Genomic DNA, 21,265 nt, shown 5'->3' with positions numbered 1-21,265 from the left:
GCCAAATAACAACATAACATTATCCAAATAAATCGAGAAAGAGAGAAAAAAAAACTACAAAGAAATGGACAATGATAATCGAGCAAATTGGTAGTTCATCATTGCGAAATAGGTGGATGGATGGATAGTTTGGTGGTGGTCACACAACATACTCAAATGTATTTGTTATCATTAGTTTCACAAGTTTTTCACCTCGACTTCGGTCCAGAGCACTTTATCAATGTGAAATATAACAGTCACAATAAAAATATCAAAAGTCATAGTCAATGGTCAAAAAAATAGCATGGGCAAGTCATGGTTTATTTAAAGAATGTTTCTATACCCATGGGCAAGTCGTGGTTCATTTAAAGAATATTTTTTGAACCACCTACAAGTCATGGTTTATTTAAAGAATATTTTTTGGAACACCTATAAGGCGTGGTTTATTTAAAGAATATTTTTTGAAACACCTACAAGTCGTGGTTTATTTAAAAAATATTTTTTGACCCAAAAAAAATTGATTTGGAGATGCGGGGCATCGATCCCCGTACCTCTCACATGCTAAGCGAGCGCTCTACCATCTGAGCTACATCCCCATGCGAAAAAAGGGTTACCACACATTTTGGGTGAATTAATTGAATATTAATTTGCCACAATGTGTCTATTAAATAACTTCAAAGTTGAATATGGGTCAAGTGAAATCAAGAAAATGCAACGTGAATACAAAACATAAATTTTAAATGTATTCAAGAGAAGTTATGACCGAATATAAGTAGTGCTTTATTTAAAGAATATTTTTTGAAACACCTACAAGTCGTGGTTTATTTAAAGAATATTTTTTGAAACACCTACAAGTCGTGGTTTATTTAAAGAATATTTTTTGAAACACCTACAAGTCGTGGTTGATTTAAAGAATATTTTTTGAAACACCTACAGGTCGTGGTTTATTTAAAGAATATTTTTTGAAACACCTACAGGTCGTGGTTTATTTAAAGAATATTTTTTGAAACACCTACAGGTCGTGGTTTATTTAAAGAATATTTTTTGAAACACCTACAGGCCGTGGGTTATTTAAAGAATATTTTTTGAAACACCTACAAGTCGTGGTTTATTTAAAGAATATTTTTTGAAACACCTACAAGTCGTGGTTTATTTAAAGAATATTTTTTGAAACACCTACAAGTCGTGGTTGATTTAAAGAATATTTTTTGAAACACCTACAAGTCGTGGTTTATTTAAAGAATATTTTTTGAAACACCTACAGGTCGTGGTTTATTTAAAGAATATTTTTTGAAACACCTACAGGTCGTGGTTTATTTAAAGAATATTTTTTGAAACACCTACAGGTCGTGGTTTATTTAAAGAATATTTTTTGAAACACCTACAGGCCGTGGGTTATTTAAAGAATATTTTTTGAAACACCTACAAGTCGTGGTTTATTTAAAGAATATTTTTGAAACACCTACAGGCCGTGGGTTATTTAAAGAATATTTTTTGAAACACCTACAAGTCGTGGTTTATTTAAAGAATATTTTTTGAAACACCTACAAGTCGTGGTTTATTTAAAGAATATTTTTTGAACCACCAACAAGTCGTGGTTTATTTAAAGAATATTTTTTGAAACACCTACAAGTCGTGGTTTATTTAAAGAATATTTTTTGAAACACCTACAAGTCGTGGTTTATTTAAAGAATATTTTTTGAACCACCAACAAGTCGTGGTTTATTTAAAGAATATTTTTTGAAACACCTACAAGTCGTGGTTTATTTAAAGAATATTTTTTGAACCACCTACAAGTCGTGGTTTATTTAAAGAATATTTTTTGAACCACCTGCAAGTCGTGCTTTATTTAAAGAATATTTTTTGAACCACCTACAAGTCGTGCTTTATTTAAAGAATATTTTTTGAACCACCTACAAGTCGTGCTTTATTTAAAGAATATTTTTTGAACCACCTACAAGTCGTGCTTTATTTAAAGAATATTTTTTGAACCACCTACAAGTCGTGCTTTATTTAAAGAATATTTTTTGAACCACCTACAAGTCGTGGTTTATTTAAAGAATATTTTTTTAACCACCTACAAGTCGTGGTTTATTTAAAGAATATTTTTTTAACCACCTACAAGTCGTGGTTTATTTGAAGAATATTTTTTGAACCACCTACAAGTCGTGGTTTATTTAAAGAATATTTTTTGAACCACATACAAGTCGTGGTTTATTTAAAGAATATTTTTTTAAACACCTACAGGTCATGGTTTATTTATAGAATATTTTTTTAAACACCTACAGGTCATGGTTTATTTATAGAATATTTTTTGAAACACCTACAGATCGTGGTTTATTTAAAGAATATTTTTTGAACCACCTACAAGTCGTGGTTTATTTAAGGAATATTTTTTGAACCACCTACAAGTCGTGCTTTATTTAAAGAATATTTTTTGAACCACCTACAAGTCGTGCTTTATTTAAAGAATATTTTTTGAACCACCTACAAGTTGTGCTTTATTTAAAGAATATTTTTTGAACCACCTACAAGTCGTGGTTTATTTAAAGAATATTTTTTGAACCACTTACAAGTCATGGTTTATTTGAAGAACCACCTACAATTCGTGGTTTACTTAAAGAATATTTTTTGAAACACCTACAAGTCGTGCTTTATTTAAAGAATATTTTTTGAACCACTTACAAGTCATGGTTTATTTGAAGAACCACCTACAAGTCGTGGTTTATTTAAAGAATATTTTTTGAAACACCTACAAGTCGCGGTTTATTTAAAGAATATTTTTTGAAGCACGTACAAGTCGTGCTTTATTTAAAGAATAGTTTTTGAAACACCTACAGGTCGTGGTTTATTAAAAAAATATTTTTTGAAACAACTACAGGTCGTGGTTTATTTAAAGAATATTTTTTGAAATACCTACAGATCGTGGTTTATTTAAAGAATATTTTTTGAAACACCTACAGGTCGTGGTTTATTTGAAGAATATTTTTTGAAACGCCTACAGGTCGTGGTTTATTTAAAGAATATTTTTTGAAACACCTACAAGTCGTTGTTTATTTAAGGAATATTTCTTGAACCACCTAAAAGTCGTGGTTTATTCCAAGAATATTTTTTGAGAAACCTACAAGTCGTGGTTTATATAAAGAATATTTTTTGAAACACCTACAAGTCGTGGTTTATTTAAAGAATATTTTTTGAACTACCTACAAGTCGTGGTTTATTTAAAGAATATTTTTTGAAACACCTACAAGTCGTGGTTTATTTAAAGAATATTTTTTGAACCACCTACAAGCCGTGGTTTATTTAAAGAATATTTTTTGAACCGCCTACAAGCCGTGGTTTATTTAAAGAATATTTTTTGAACCACCTACAAGTCGTGCTTTATTTAAAGAATATTTTTTGTACCAACTACAAGTCGTGGTTTATTTAAAGAATATTTTTTGTACCAACTACAAGTCGTGCTTTATTTTTTTTAAGTATTTTTTTTTGAACCACCTATATCCTGTTTCGTTTTTTGCCTTTGAAATATTCATGCTGGTCAGATTGTGGCAAACAAATATTTGTCACTTTTGTCAAATATTTTCTCAATGTGACCTTCGGTAAATTTGGCTTCGAATCGTCTTAGAGAAACATTCGATTAACAAAATAATGATATTGATTCATTCGTTTTGCAAATTACAATTTATCAAATGTTTCTCAAAGACGATTCGTAACCAAATATCCTTAGAAAAAATGTGAAATTCCCAACTCTAACAATATATTTGTATCACTTTGTATACTTGTTCAAAATTCTTAAGAGTTGAATTAATCCCTGAAGGTATATTATTTATTTCTTATTTATTTACAAACATCGAAAATCAAAATATGTAAAAAAACACATTTTGGAGATGCGGGGCATCGATCCCCGTACCTCTCACATGCTAAGCGAGCGCTCTACCATCTGAGCTACATCCCCATGCGAAAAAAGGGTTACCACACATTTTGGGTGAATTCCAAAAAAAAGTGAAAACAATGCATTTTGTATTGAATATTAATTAGGCACAATGTGTCTATTAAACCACTTTTCAAATTTGAATATGGGTCAAGTGAAATCAAGCAACTTGAACTTGAATACAAAACATAAATTTTAAATGTATTCAAGAGTAATTATGAACGAATATATGTCGTGCATTATTTAAAGAATATTTTTTGAAACACCTACAAGTCGTGCATTATTTAAAGAATAATTTTGAACCACCGATAAGCCATGGTTTATTTAAATAATATTTTTCGAAACACCTACAAGCCGTGCTTTATTCAAAGAAAATTTTTTGAACCATCTACAAGTCGTGGTTTATGTAAAGAATATTTTTTGAAGCATGTACAAGTCGTGCTTTATTTAAAGAATATTTTTTGAACCACCTACAAGTCGTGCTTTATTTAAGGAATATTTTTTGAACCACCTACAAGTCGTTGTTTGGTTAAAGAATATTTTTTGGACCACTTAGAAGTCGTGCTTTATTTAAAGAATATTTTTTGGACCACCTACAAGTCGTGCTTTATTTAAAAAATATTTTTGAACCACCTACAAGCCGTGGTTTATTTTTTGAACCACCTACAAGTCGTGCTTTATTTAAAGAATATTTTTTGAACCACCCACAAGTCGTGCTTTATTTAACGAATATTTTTTGAACCACATGCAAGTCGTAGTTTATTTAATAAATATATTTCGAACCACCTACAAGTCGTGCTTTATTTAAAGAATATTTTTTGAACCACATGCAAGTCGTGCTTTATTTAAAGAATATTTTTTGAACTACTTACAAGTCATGGTTTAATTAAAAGAATATTTTTTGAACCACCTACAAGTCGTGGTTTATTTAAAGAATATTTTTGAACCACCTACAAGTCGTGCTTTATTCAAAGAAAATTTTTTGAACCACAGACAAGTCATGGTTTATTTAAAGAATATTTTTTGAAACACCTACAAGTCGTGCTTTATTTATAGAATATTTTTTGAACCACCTACAAGTCGTGCTTTATTTAAAGAATATTTTTTAAACCACCTACAAGTCGTGCTTTATTTAAAGAATATTTTTTGGACCACTTACAAGTCGTGGTTTATTTAAAGAATATTTTTGAACCACCTGCAAGTCGTGGTTTATTTAAAGAATATTTTTTAACCACCTGCAAGTCGTGGTTTATTTAAAGAATATTTTTTAACCACCTGCAAGTCGTGGTTTATTTAAAGAATATTTTTGAACCACCTGCAAGTCGTGGCTTATTTAAAGAATATTTTTTAACCACCTGCAAGTCGTGGTTTATTTAAAGAATATTTTTGAACCACCTGCAAGTCGTGGCTTATTTAAAGAATATTTTTGAACCACCTGCAAGTCGTGGCTTATTTAAAGAATATTTTTACCCATTGACAAGTCGTGCTTTATTTAAAGAATATTATTTGACCCATTGACATTTCGTGCTTTATTTAAAGAATATTACTTGACCCATTGACAAGTCGTGCTTTATTTAAAGAATATTACTTGACCCATTGACAAGTCGTGCTTTATTTAAAGAATATTTTTTGACCCATGGACCCATAACGACGATTGTCGGTAGTTACGTCGTTAACTATTTGCAGAATCGCACTACTGATGACTTCCTGACACAATCAACATCGATGTTATGGCATACTTACTGGGGACAACATTTTGGAGGAGTTGAGTATCATTGCTGTTGAAGATTCTCATTGAAAATAATGTACTTTATATATTTATATTTGTACTTTATATATTCGAACTATTCTATGTTCTAATTGTTGTTATTTTTCGTAAGGTAATTAAGGAGATTTCTGTAACTACCCAAGTGTGGTAGCTATGCGGGATTTTCCTAAATGCTTTTCCCGCATAACTGCTTAAATTTGCTATATTAATTGAACACCTCTGTAGTATCATAACTTATATGTCCTATGTTCATGGACTAAGTGTATATTTTTTGAGAAGTGATGATGAATTATTCTTCAAGAAGATTCATTTGTGAAATATGTAAATGTTTTGATTTCATCATAACTGAGAATAAACAAAATAACATAACAACGACCTACCACCATCAACCAAACAACCCGTGAAACAACACCAAATATTCAGCAATAACATTTCCATGCAGCTTCCCATGCCTTCTGGAGCAACAATCACAAATAGCTTTAAGTACCACATAGTAGACAAGTGTGGACGCAACAAAGCAAGGAAGGCAGTAAATAAACACCCAATAGTATCTCTTCCATGAAGAATATCATCATCTACTTGAATGTAGTTCACATAGAATAACAAACGTTTGTACAACTTCCTCCATGACTATACAAAATAAACATATCCTCAAGGATAATGGATGGATGGACATATCAAACATGCACATTCACACACTCCTGATACTTGATAAACAAAAAACAACATGCTACAAATACATATCTTCATTGGACATATGAAGAAGATATTCTTTATAAAGTTGTCTTGTGGTAGCAAAGAGGAAAATGAGGTGTTTTCCCACACAACACCACAGAATCACTTAACAGGTTTAAAAGAATTTATCTAAAGGAACCACAGGCTGGTGGTCGCATAAGTATGTTATGGACATACATAAATACGCACATATGAATACATATCTATAACACATGTTCATGCTAATATGCTTCAGCTTTACAACAAATTTCCCATTAAATTACAGACTAACTGCTTCTTTATGCTTTTTAATTAATTTTAAATTACATATTAAAAATAATAAAATGATTTATAATAAAAAGCTGGGCTCAACCGGGATTTGAACCCGGGACCTCTCGCACCCAAAGCGAGAATCATACCCCTAGACCATTGAGCCTCTTGGATGGATCGAGCAATTCACACAACATCTACTTGCGAGCCTTTACAAATGGTAGAGTGTTACAACTTTTCCAGATTTAAAAATCGCCAACATTTCACAAACGCACTAACACAATTGATTGTGCTGTTAATCTAACGTAAACGGAAAGTGGCGATACCCTTGACGTAGTTTCGATACGAGGGTATTATATGTTTCTGGTCTAGTAAACGTGAATACAGTCGAAATTGCTTATAACGTCATCGTTTATTACGTCATATCGCTTATAACGACAAAATCCAAAAAACCCGAATTTCTGTACTTTATATCCCATACAAATAAATATCGCTTGTAACGACATCGTTTCTAACGACATATCGGTTGAAACGTCGTCTATTTGGCAAATATTTGGATTTTTCTATCGGTTATAACGACGAAACATACGAAGAAGAAACATTTTGCATTTTTCAAACTCAAACAAGCGATCAGGAATATGTACTCGTAAAATAACCATCATATGTATGTATAACATGTTCGAAGATGGGGCTGAATTACGACCAACAACCTATGACTTATTTATAAGAAACAAGTTCGACTGAAGTCTTTCTTCGAATAGCCTTGTGTGAGAAACTGAAAACACAATTCAGTTCAATACAAAATCTTGTGAAATGAGGGTCACTGCACATTATGTTCTTTATTATATATTTTTTTAGCGAAGTTCTTGCTAATTATGTTAAATACGATACTGTTGAGCCATAATATTACATATGTTCCAACTGTGTCAGATGGCTAGCTGTAGAAATTCTTTAAACATTTCTTTACTCATAAGATGTTACAAGCAAACAAAGTATTTTGGAAAGCCTTTAAAAGCCAAGATCTGAGTTAGATTTAAAACTTATGAATGCCTAAAAGTCCTATATACGAAAAAGGTAGGAAAATTACATTTATTTAATAAAAAGCTAACATATTTATACCCAGAAACACTATATAGTACATAGTCATCTCATTTTATTAAAATTTATTAACGATAATTTAATAACTTTTACTTCCGCTCAAACCAATTGTTGACGCACTGTTTCCACTCCGAACGAGACACCTCCAAAACATGACTTTTGAACGCTTCAACAGCATGTCTGGCGAAGAAAATTGTTGGCCACGCCTCACAATGTCGCGAGTTCATATTAACTGTGGCCAAAAATAGAAGGAGTTGTCGTAGGTGCATCAATTTTGGTACACGTACCTATTATTGACTTGCAATCTTCAGGACAAAAAATTGGGTTGGTCGGCCCATAGAACCGTACCTCCTGATTTTCGGTATTTTGAATTTTTTAGTCACAATGACCAACCGAAAGTATTCAAATTTTGTGGTTAGCCTTCGGCAGAGGTATCAAACATTCCAACCGAGAATTGTGGGCTTAGGTCCACGTTTTGATATAGCCCCCATACAACGGTACCTCCCGATTATCGGTATTTTGAAGATTTTAGCCTCATTATTACACCGAAATTGTTGAAATTTGTTATTTAGTCTTCGTAGTGGGCATTATACCTTCTCCTTGAAATTTGTCTGCATAGGTCCACGCCTTCATATAGCCCCCATAGGACGGTACCTCCCGATTTTCGGTATTTTGGAGGTTTTAGCCTGATTATCACACCGAAATGGCTGAAAATTGGTATTAAGTCTCCGTTGGGGGACTTATAACCTTCCACCAGAAATATGTCGGTATAGGTCCTCGTCTTCCTATAGCCCCCATAGAACCGTGCCTCCTTATTTTCGGTATTTTGAGTGTTTTGGCCTCAATATCCACCCGATATGACTGAAATTTGGTGTTTAGTCTTCATATTGTTTGTGAGCATATTCAATATATCAAACTCTTGTCTTTATATATGAGAAATTTCCTTTAAAAAAATTTTTGACCGATTAGTGGTCAAAAACGGTAAATTTTTTATAAAAATTCGAATTTCAATATTTCGCTGCTCACATTTTTTTTAAAAATTGTTTTTTTTTTTTAAATTCTATCGGTTGAAAGCAAGATTATTAGGTACCTAATAAGCCCACAAAAATATATGATGATCGGTTTATTCGTTTTCGCGCTATAGCCAACACCGCAAAACGATTTGTTAAAAAAGTGAGGTGGTCGCTGAAAAAGAGAAATGACACATTCGTCTGCAAACCTCTGCAGCTGGGACCTTTATATGTTTGAAGTACTCACTTTTTAATACTCATACAGCAAAAAATATCGATATACACTTTTATACAATTTTTTTCCCACTCCACTCAATTTAAAATTTGCTTCAGAAAATTAATAAACTTAGTAATAAATGTTTGGGTAAATGTAAACACCATATGATTAATATTTACATGCAAACAAAAGTATAGCCAAGTTTATTACATCTCAGGAGAACTTAGGAACCATTTTTGCAGCGACCGTTACTTTTAAATTTTAAATATTAACGCATAATATAATTTATTAATTTTAGAAAAAAAAACACAAAAATACGTATTAATTAAAATTGTCGGATTTAAATCATCATATAGCAAAAACTACTTCACGTATTAGTACCAAAATTCAGATTCTTCTTAATTAATATGTTTTCTATCACTCCCCATCAATAAATTTGTTCAACGAAGTATTTAGTTTTTACCATTTTTGGCCACGGTCGTGACACTGTGCGCCTTTGTTTCTTGATTCGCGGGAATCAAATGCCGTTAATCAAACGTAAACGAAAAGTGTCGAGAGCTTTGACGTAGTAAAAATTTATGATTATTACTGAATCCGGGGAATTGTCGTCGATTTCATGAACGTGGGAGACAACTAAAAGCTTTTCATTTTCGTAATTTTTTGGTTTTCGTAACAAAATCAGATGAACGAATACGTCGGAAATAAACGAATGGAAAAGACACATCGTTTTTAATGAAAACTGCATTATTTGAGTAATAAATGGCACAAAACGCATGAAAACTGGTGGGGAATGTGATTTTATTTATTTTCACAGAAGCACAGAAGAAGAAGTACCGCCGATTCTTCATAATATGTGAATTATGTATTTTTTGAAAATTTTTTTTATATTTTTGTCTTCTTTTTCGTTGTCATCTGTTTATCGGGGTTTTCATCAAGCAAAGCATACTACGTACAGATGCAGATGCAAAATTCACAAAATAAGGATTATGGAAATTCTGAAATATAAAATTCGTTGATGTTCATCCAGTATTTGTACTAGGTCTTTGTTTGGTCTGTTCCAAGAATCAAGAAGAAACTGCAAAAATCTACACATTTTTACTACGATAACAATTTTTCCTTTATGTTATCGAAAAAATAGAAAAAATTAGTACACTTTTGCAGTTTGGAACAGACCATACCTGGCCTGTTAATAGCGTTCCCATTATTAGGCCAGAATCTCATATAATATTCCTCGTATTTTGAGTTCTCTGTGTACAGGAAGCTACTTAATAAAAATTGTTCACATAAATGTGACATATTTCGAAGGTGTTATCCACATTTCCTAACAGAATAAGCTGTAATTCGGTATTTCGATTTCACTATAGAAAAAAATTTCTTTACCAAGAGTTTTTGACTTATGCCAACGTAAATCACTCATATAAAGATACCGATATATAGAATGTTTGTAGCCACATTTTCGAGAAGAGTATGCTGAAATTCCGGATTTCGAGTTCAATATGAAAATGTCAATATAATAACTTGACGATTTTTTTAGTCAAATGATATTTTTGTTTACCAAACTCTTCTGATTGCTCTAATCTACGATAGATTTATGTAAAGGAATAAATGGGGCAATACTGGGTCCTCTAAAAATATTTTTACGTCGTCAGCAGTCAGTCGTCAAGAACGACTGATCCGTTTATACACTATGAACCTCTACGGAATTTTTATTCATGATTGCCCTGAGTAAAACGATGGCTAAATTCCAGCTTTTCGGTTAAGCCTTCAAAATTCCCATAACCGTTCTGTGGGGACTATATGAAAGAAGGACCTATGCGGAAAATTCTCTGCAGGAGGTATTAAAGTCCCCAAAATGAAGTCATTCTCTGCCGGAATATGCTATGTCACAAAACGGTCGGTAAGAGCTATGTATGTATTAAACGTCTGCAGTTGTCACATATGTATTTCCGTATTTATGCCTTTCCACGAAAACAAATGCTACGCTTTGTTCTGTTGTATCAAACAACATAACAGTGCGTGACGTGCAACCAAATTCTCATTGCCTTGCCATGTCGCGTCGGCTCAAACAACACAATAGTACAAGAATTGAATCCCCAAAGCGAATGTTGAATGGTGTGTCAATAAATATGTTCTGCCTAACAATATTTCCATGTAACAACCACCAACGAATGAAAAATATACATTGAAAAATACTACGATGGAAGGAAACATCTTTATAGCGTGAATTAAGAATTTTTATCTGAAGATGTACTTTTTTGTATGTAGTTAAAGGGTTTAAATGCGCAAATTAAATTTTTATGGTGTAAAAATAAATGAAATTAAAAACGGTTATACCTTTGGTAAAATATTTATTTATTCATTCATTTTTAATCCCGAAGGCTTTCTCAAGGCAAACAAAACATATAACATCGGGCATAAGTCTCAATAAATACGTTAATTCAGAAACATTTAGTTTTAATTGAAAGTTTAAATTAAAAAATGTAAAAGGTAAAAATAAATAATAACAAACAAAAATATTTTACTTAATAGGAATTCAATTTACTAAAAAACATAATATAAAAAATAAAACAAAACCATAAAATAATTATAAAAACAAAAATTAATCAAAAATCAATGTTTAAATGCTTAACAGAAACACTTTGTACATTTATGTTATCGTTTAAAAACATAATATGGCCTACACTTTTAGTATCTTTTCCCAGAATTGACTTCCTCTCACATAGCAAATTACGGGCTTTTGAAAATATTCTTTCTGATGGTGCTGAACTAGCAGGTGTAGCGAATATCAACGCAATTAACTTATGGAGGTATGGAAATTCATTGTTATGAGACTCCCACCATTCCAATACATTGAAATGTTTATGGTACAGAACTGTCTGTGTGCTGTACCTTGAAATTTCATTCGATACTTCTTCTCCTGGTATTGTGATCGATGAGTTAAAGATATCTTCTTCCACATCATCTCCCTCAATATCGCCGAAATGACGGTCGTTTGGAATGTTTTCGTACAACTCTGTCATGAGATTTTGTACCTCAATTTGATCAAAGTGTTGAAGTTTATTGGCAGGAGGAAACAGAAATAGAGCCATCTTGTAAATATCTTGTATAATATATCAAAACTATTTGGAGATATCACACTGGATGTGATGTAGATGTTTATCTCTCAATATTTGGGTGACTTCTGAATCTGCTATTTGTGAGCACATATTTTTTAGTTTGTGGATCTGAGGATTTATGCAGTGCAGACTATGATAATTATCAACCTCTAACATTCTCGACGACTCTTCGAAGGGTTTTAAGACGCCGATAATATCATTTATTTCACCCTAATTAATATTCGAAATTCTTCGGGTTTCTCCTTTCTCCTCAAGAATCCGAGATATATCAGACCAGTTTTGTTTAATGGATTCCAAAAGGAAATATACAGTAGGCGAAAAACTTTTAAGCGTAGTTTTAAGAGAACTATTAAGACCAGATTTCTTAAAATATTTCACCAGTTTAGAGCACATTTCTGAAATTGATTTGGAGGAAGCCTCCACTTCAGCAACTGCTTTCTCGACCACATTATTCAAGAGATGAGTTATGCAGAAAATATGCTTATCGTTTCCGAATGCGGTCTTCATATTTGAACCTCTATCAGTAACGATATGCATAAGCTGATTGAACTCTCATCCGAAGTCAAATAAATCTTTTCTATTTTAGACCTTATGTTACTGCCTAAAATTTAAATAGAAAAAATATACTTTAAAATTAAAAAATTATAAATTTGTAAAAATTACATGTATTTTTTTCATTATCCATTCCCCTCATAGCCAGTGTTTTATGGACGAGTATTCCATCTCGTATATAATGAAGTGTGGCACCAATGTATGTTGTCTTTAAAAAATGGCAATTCCATTATTTTTGGCTGTCATTGGTTCATTCTTTAAGATGCCATGATACAGAAAGGCAATATTTCTAGAAACTGTAGTTGATTGGGGGAGTAGCTTCTTTATATCAATATTTTGACTATATATGAGGCGCTCAGCGCCAAAACGGCCTAACCCACATTTTCAAAAAAATCAAACTGACTATGCTGATCGAACAGGTACCTATTGAAATATATAGTAAAAAATTCCCTATTGCATAGGTTAACCTTATGTTATTTTACATGCCGAAAACTGTTTTTCCTTTACTGAAAGTTTGAAAAAATGTGGACGCCAAAATGGCCTAAGCCACATAGGTAAAATCGAATACTGGAAATAAAAAATACGTGTGGGTTAGTCCAAAAACGCATGTTACGTTTTAGTCAGGAGTATATTTGAAAAATAGTATAAAAATAAATTTTCGAGAAGAATTTGTAAGTAAAACCCAAAGGTTAAGTAATAAAGTTGACTTACGCTCTGGCGTCAATGTAAAATATAAGAAGTTTATAATGTGTAGCGATCAATGTGGTGGCCAAAACCGTAACATAAGAATGAACACTATTTGCACATATATAGTCAATAATTCGACTTTCTCAGTGGAACAGACATGCGATGGAACCATTTCACTTGGTAAAGATGACGACAGATGAAATAAAAAGCATATCCTCAATTGAAAAACTAGTATCCGAAGACAAGACTTCAAAAATTGAATAGTTTAAGATTCAGTGTCTTCGATTCCAAAATGCGAAGCCATTTATAATTTAATACAAATATTCAAATGACATAAATGTTTTATTTCAAGAAGTTGATATTTCAAAAAGGAACTCCGCCAAGTACGTAAATTTTGAATTGGAACCGCTTTATCCGGGAGAAAGATTCATTGAAGCTGCAAAGTTTAAGGATTTACAGGAACTCAAGGAGTTCATACCTCCTATAAATCATTCATTCTATAATAATTTAAAAACAAATTCGAGAGCCGAATATGAATATATCCAGGAAGAAGATCAATAATTATTATTAATATGTATTAATTAAAACGCTCACAGTTATTTTTATTATTCATCTGAAGAACTTTTGTTGTTCTAATAAATGGAGCCAAATGGCCTAACCCTCAGATCCTATCAATATATATTTTTTATCTATATAAACTAATACCTAATGATTAACCCAAAACAAATATTACAACCAATATGTATTTATGATTAATGAAAAAAATATAAAAATATTTTAAAAACCTGTTTTCTTTCAACTTCGTTTTTCTCAGATTAATTTCATTGTGGGTTAGGCCGTTTTGGCGCTCAGCGCCTCATATGTGACCGGTCATTTACCTTGGTCATATGTGACCTTGGCCATTTACAATATTAAATGGTAAACAATTGCCAACAATCCGCTGCACCACTAATTCTAAGCATTTCTTCTTTAGTTCATAATCTGGGTCCGCTTTAACATTATCGGATACATTGTCCTTTTTATATTTCTTATAGCAATTATGCCTCAATAAATTTGATGTACACTTCTTATTACACTTGTGTACGTTCTTACATCTGCTGCAAACCACTGTATATTTTAAAATGGTTCCATTTTCATCTTTTATGTCCATAAATATATTAAAAACTTCACTTCTTGACACTTTTTACTGTCGTTGTATTCTCCACATTTTATTTTATCTTTTATATAACTGAAATTTTCCATATTGAAACTACAAGGACACAACCTTTTAACTGAAACACTTATACACGATTGAAAGACTGAAATTTGCAAAAAAAATGCACATATTCAAATTGGCAAATAATGAAAACAGGAAAAACGTACCTGTTATTATGACAAAAATATTGAATGACACCTTGAAAGTAAGATTTCCCGAAGTCTTTTCATAATTTCTACACGAAATACATTACCTGTATTTATGACAATTGGATTTCCCTACGCGTTTCCGTAATTATAGATTCAAATGGTTGACAATGGTTTCCCAAAATGGAACACTATACCAATAAGGCAACAGGGGCCGATGGTTTTCCAAACGAGTTGTTCCAGACCTGAGGCGACATGCTGATGAGGGGTAAGCATCAACTAATAGCCACTTGAAAATTCATTGGGGCTTTTCTCCCAAAGACATCGTATAATTCAAATTTACTTCGTAATAATAATTTATTTCATTTATTTTTTCTCAACCTATAATTTTCTTCTTCTCTTTTTTTACAAAAATGTCTAGCAAATTGTGCCACATTATCAAAAATGCCTCACGTCTGTTACAATAAATGATAGGATGTGAACCCACATAAGATCAAGCACATTAATGTAAGTTATTGTGAATGTGGTTAATGGTATACATAACATCTGCTATTAGTTATTGTGAATGAAAATAAGGAATAGCAACAGTCTCGTTTCATGTGAATGAATGAACACACAACCGTTGTGAGGCTCAATGGTCTAGGGGTATGATTCTCGCTTTGGGTGCGAGAGGTCCCGGGTTCAAATCCCGGTTGAGCCCGTTGTTTTTTGTATTTTCGACATTGCTCTTTAATTGTATTTAAACAACGGACAAGTTATATGTAGGTATTGCTTGTAGTAAAGATAAACAGAAGAATAAAGTTTTAAATTTAAAATACTAACTATATTAAATATTTGATATTATTCGTCCATCGAAGACCTTAACAAAAAATAAAGTAATGTCTTACTAGTCTAAAAAAATCTTGCGTCTTTTTGCTCCATATCAATACAGTTTTTACACAATATTATTGTAATTATTCAAAAAAATTGTAACTGGAGATGCGGGGCATCGATCCCCGTACCTCTCACATGCTAAGCGAGCGCTCTACCATCTGAGCTACATCCCCGATGTTTCCATTTGCGACAAAAACTATATTTGCCGTTGGCCTGTATGGCTACTCTTAAAAATGTAAACGTTTACTAAGTGGATAAACTACATGCTATAAACAGCTGGCAACAGCCATGCCATTGCTACCTGAAGGAAATACCAAAGCAAACAAGGGTTGCTTTTTATGCCTAGACGTCTACTTTTGTGTGACTTATATTTCGCATTTACAATTTCGTTCAAATGTACGTATAAGTAGTTAGTTTAAACCACAACATTCGTTCTTGCTTCGGCAGAACATATACTAAAATTGGAACGATACAGAGAAGATTAGCATGGCCCCTGCGCAAGGATGACACGCAAAATCGTGAAGCGTTCCACATTTTTTTGTGAAAATTTCTTTGATTTAGTTTTGTTGAGGAAAAGTAAAAAATAAGATGGGATGGTATGCAGATTCAGCACTACTGTAGAAATGTAAGGATTATAACTCGGAGATTGAAAGATGCCTTTATGTCGGAAAAAAACATTACAAATGTATACAAATATTTTTTTTAAATTTTGGTTTTATTTCTTTAAATTTTATATGTATAATTTAACAATGGATCTAAAAGAAAACAAAACAGTCGGTTAAAGTTATAAGAATTCATTAAAATTGAAAGGAATACTGTGTATTGGCATATTACTTTTTAATCGTTAAAGTATTAAATGTACTGAACTGGTCTCTAGTAAAAAAAGTAGCAAAAATTGAACATTCTTGCAGGCAAATGAACATATCTTATATGTAGTTTTGTATTTAAAAACAAAAATAGTCTTAGTAAAATGCAGCGTACGTAAAAATACTTTAAATAACATTTCCAATCGTTTCGTTTCGTATTTTCCATAGGAACAATACAAAACGAAACATAACCCACGTTGGCCGAGCTCGCTGTTTAGTTTTGTTTTGTTTACATTCGTGAGTACGAACAAAACGAAAAGCGAAAAGTACTCAACTCCACAAGAGCAGATAGAAAACTAAATAGTACTAAACACATGTGAATAAATCAAAAACGTTTGGTGGTTGATAAAATTCACTGTGTTCACTGTGCTATGCTGATGCTAACTTATAGGGTTGTTAAGCAATCACATGTGTGTGTGTGTCTGAGTGTGCCATTCAATACGCACGGCAAACGTTTCCCAAAAATACTTGCCGTTTCGGTGGTGAATGAAACAACTCGGCAAAGCATAGCCGAAGTTGCATTACAGCAATCGTACAGTTTCCATCTTTTTACATTGAAAAGTTTGTGTTTTTGTTTTGGTTGTGAGAATGAAACGATACAGAGAAGCTGAAAAGTTTGTGGCTTTGTGTGATTGGTACGCGAATCGTTTTGTTTGTTTCCGTTCATTGGTAAAATGTTCCTCAATAGGGAATTTGCCCTGAATATTTGGCATTTGTTTCTGCCGACTGTTTTGTACAAATAATGAAATTATGAATATTTTTATAACACACTTAAACTAGAATACATATTTGAATTTTTTTCTACTTAAATAAATATATAACTAAAAGAAAACAAAACAATTAAATAAACAATAATATTGAATTCGGCTTCAATTCATCTTCCCAACCAGCCGCCAAAGCCAGCTGAGCTGTGGAAGGATGTCTGATAACCACCGCCAAAACCACCAAGACCATGACCAAAGCCATGTCCAAAACCATGACCTAGACCATGGCCAAAACCACCGCCAAATCCTCCGCCAAAACCATGATGTTTAAATCCCAACAATTTAGGCTTGCGATATTTCAGACCCACAAATCCGCCATGGGGACCCTTAAGGGCAACAAATTTCAATTTGCCACAGGAAACACTGAGACAGCCCAGCAACAAGAGTAACACACCAATACAGCATTTCTAGGAAGATTTTATTTTTTCAAAAATTATTTTAAAATCATTTTTCCACTTGTAACACAAATTTACTCACAATTAGATTCATCTTTGTTTTTTATTTTGTTTGCTAATTTTTTACACTGTTGGATTTCTATCTTTTTTTTTTAATATTTTCAATATTTTTTTTATTATTTCAATTGTTTCTTAAACCTTCGTTGTTGCGCTCTTGAAAATAACTAAACCCTCTTTCAAAGCGTCATTTTCTTTTATGTCTTTAACTTCATTGATGAGCCGGCCCTCCATCCTATGCTGTAAATTGGAACTTGTTGACACTAAAATGTGGATAATGTGATCAAAAGGTTCGCAGAATTTACCTTAGTGCATGCAGAGCATTATAGGGATGCCAATTTGTGATATTTGCCAGCAACGGAATTAAGGGATTGGCAACAAAAGTTTTTGTGATGCCAAATAAATTTTGTATATAATATAAAATACAAAATGTATAACATAAAAGGTAAATTATAATATATAAAATATAAAATATAAAATATAAAATATAAAATATAAAATATAAAATATAAAATATAAAATATAAAATATAAAATATAAAATATAAAATATAAAATATAAAATATAAAATATAAAATATAAAATATAAAATATAAAATATAAAATATAAAATATAAAATATAAAATATAAAATATAAAATATAAAATATAAAATATAAAATATAAAATATAAAATATAAAATATAAAATATAAAATATAAAATATAAAATATAAAATATAAAATATAAAATATAAAATATAAAATATAAAATATAAAATATAAAATATAAAATATAAAATATAAAATATAAAATATAAAATATAAAATATAAAATATAAAATATAAAATATAAAATATAAAATATAAAATATAAAATATAAAATATAAAATATAAAATATAAAATATAAAATATAAAATATAAAATATAAAATATAAAATATAAAATATAAAATATAAAATATAAAATATAAAATATAAAATATAAAATATAAAATATAAAATATAAAATATAAAATATAAAATATAAAATATAAAATATAAAATATAAAATATAAAATATAAAATATAAAATATAAAATATAAAATATAAAATATAAAATATAAAATATAAAATATAAAATATAAAATATAAAATATAAAATATAAAATATAAAATATAAAATATAAAATATAAAATATAAAATATAAAATATAAAATATAAAATATAAAATATAAAATATAAAATATAAAATATAAAATATAAAATATAAAATATAAAATATAAAATATAAAATATAAAATATAAAATATAAAATATAAAATATAAAATATAAAATATAAAATATAAAATATAAAATATAAAATATAAAATATAAAATATAAAATATAAAATATAAAATATAAAATATAAAATATAAAATATAAAATTTTAAATATAAAATATGAAATATGAAATATAAAACATAAGGTATAAAATATAAAATATAACTTATACATACATACATATATTATGTTTTATTTATAGAACATCTTTCCAAACTCCTTTAAAGTCTGGTATTATTTGAGATTTTTTATGCATTTCTCTCCAAATTATACCACTGACAACCCTAATTAGTAATAATCATTCATTAAACATACTTGTGGTCGGTCACACGAGCACCGTAACCACGCAAAATCGAATCGAATCCGATAAGTAGGTTTTAGTTTTTGCTTTTTTGTGAGTTTTTGTTCATTTTAATAGCTCAAATCAAAGCGGTTTACATTATGGAAGTCTGGGGTATTTGTGTTTACATTGTTTTTTTTTCTTTTTTTTGCCGTTCAATTTTAGTTGTTGTGCCCCTGAAAAAATCCGGTTTTCTTATTTATTTTTGGCTACCAAGACCAAGAGTCCGAACGAGAGGGAGAGTGTGAGATGCTGTGCAGCAGCAGCAGTTCAAATTGCCAAAAAACCGACCAACCAATTTTTATCAATTAAATCTCCGAATAAAGCATTGGAAGCTGGTTAGCATCAGCAACAACGCGTAAAATGCACGTGAAATAGGTTCGACTTAAGCTAACCAGTTTGAATGTATTATGGATTTTAATTCACATATTGGTTTTTGCATTGAAAAATATTAGTTTGGTGTTTTCCAGATCAACCATTTGAATGACGATGATGATTCAGCCATTGTGGCTTGAGTTATTTATGCGGATTAGGGCATTTCTTATTAAAGATTATTGACCTCCAAATATCTACCGTATTTGGATTATGAATTTTGGATTTTTATGTTGTTACCTTTCGACCTTTTTAATGACAAAAGAAGCTGTATTTTGGTAGTAACAGTTATGGTGTTATTTGCTGTTTATTTTTTATGGGGGAGTTTGAAACCTGTTGGATGTGTTTCAATGAATTTCGGCATAAAAATATAATTAAATAATAATTACAGAATAAGTTGTGTCTAATTGAAATTAAAGTAATTTTAAAAGCCAAGATTGTCGATATGTTTTTATGGAGTTCAGACAGCTCTCCAAAAAGTCCACTTATGTATGTGGGTCTTCGGTATTAAAAGAAGGCTTTCTATACACTGACATCTTAAGGGATAGAGGAATGAAAACATCCTATAGGGGTTTTCTTAAATAAAATACTTATAATGTATTTTATTTAAGAAGAAATTTTCTACAATAGAAGTCTTCCCAAAAGTTTCTTCTTAGGATATAAGATATAAGACCTGAAAAGAAACAGAGGACCTCCCGAATGTGTATTCTTATCATAGAAGGTACCCTAAAGGGCACTCCTAAAGTAGAATACCTCCCAAATTAATGTTCTTTAGAGAGAAATCTTCCTAAAGAAATCTTTTTAGGACAGAAAACCAACTAAAAGGGTCTTCTTAAACAGTTAACCGTCTAAAAGAGAAGTTTTAAGCCAGAAGACCTCCTAAAAGACCTTCTTAGAAAATAAGATCTCTCAAAGATTTATTCAAAAGATAAAAGTACTTTTTAAGGGCCCTTCTTAGGTTATAAAACTAAAACAGAAAACCTCCAAAAGTGGTCTTCTTATTCCAGAAAACTTCTTAAAGTTTCAAAAGGGGTCTTTTTATATTTTATAATTTATAATTTATAATTTATATTTTATATTTTATATTTTATATTTTATATTTTATATTTTATATTTTATATTTTATATTTTATATTTTATATTTTATATTTTATATTTTATATTTTATATTTTATATTTTATATTTTATATTTTATATTTTATATTTTATATTTTATATTTTATATTTTATATTTTATATTTTATATTTTATATTTTATATTTTATATTTTATATTTTATATTTTATATTTTATATTTTATATTTTATATTTTATATTTTATATTTTATATTTTATATTTTATATTTTATATTTTATATTTTATATTTTATATTTTATATTTTATATTTTATATTTTATATTTTATATTTTATATTTTATATTTTATATTTTATATTTTATATTTTATATTTTATATTTTATATTTTATATTTTATATTTTATATTTTATATTTTATATTTTATATTTTATATTTTATATTTTATATTTTATATTTTATATTTTATATTTTATATTTTATATTTTATATTTTATATTTTATATTTTATATTTTATATTTTATATTTTATATTTTATATTTTATATTTTAT

The 21,265-nt window shown here is 29.9% G+C and overlaps 6 non-coding genes across 6 annotated transcripts; 2 read left to right on the top strand and 4 right to left on the bottom strand.

Moving 5' to 3' along the window:
* Positions 1-502: 502 nt before the first annotated feature.
* TRNAA-AGC (transfer RNA alanine (anticodon AGC)) lies at positions 503-575 on the bottom strand. Its single transcript has one exon. It is a non-coding gene; the product is annotated as a tRNA-Ala (tRNA).
* A 3,286-nt stretch (positions 576-3,861) lies between these two features.
* Positions 3,862-3,934, bottom strand: TRNAA-AGC (transfer RNA alanine (anticodon AGC)). The gene has a single exon. It is a non-coding gene; the product is annotated as a tRNA-Ala (tRNA).
* Positions 3,935-6,756: 2,822 nt separating this feature from the next.
* Positions 6,757-6,828, bottom strand: TRNAP-UGG (transfer RNA proline (anticodon UGG)). The gene has a single exon. It is a non-coding gene; the product is annotated as a tRNA-Pro (tRNA).
* An 8,483-nt stretch (positions 6,829-15,311) lies between these two features.
* TRNAP-UGG (transfer RNA proline (anticodon UGG)) lies at positions 15,312-15,383 on the top strand. Its single transcript has one exon. It is a non-coding gene; the product is annotated as a tRNA-Pro (tRNA).
* Positions 15,384-15,656: 273 nt separating this feature from the next.
* Positions 15,657-15,729, bottom strand: TRNAA-AGC (transfer RNA alanine (anticodon AGC)). Its single transcript has one exon. It is a non-coding gene; the product is annotated as a tRNA-Ala (tRNA).
* Positions 15,730-15,987: 258 nt separating this feature from the next.
* On the top strand, positions 15,988-16,094 carry LOC141391615 (U6 spliceosomal RNA). Its single transcript, XR_012409696.1, has one exon. It is a non-coding gene; the product is annotated as a U6 spliceosomal RNA (small nuclear RNA).
* The last annotated feature ends 5,171 nt before the right edge of the window (positions 16,095-21,265 follow it).

Source organism: Musca autumnalis, unplaced genomic scaffold (assembly GCF_047663935.1).
Source record: "Musca autumnalis isolate F117 unplaced genomic scaffold, ASM4766393v1 scaffold_1, whole genome shotgun sequence".
Taxonomy (NCBI): Eukaryota; Metazoa; Arthropoda; class Insecta; order Diptera; family Muscidae; genus Musca; species Musca autumnalis.
The sequence above is the reverse complement of the archived record's forward strand: the minus strand, read 5'-3'. Positions and strand labels throughout refer to the sequence as shown.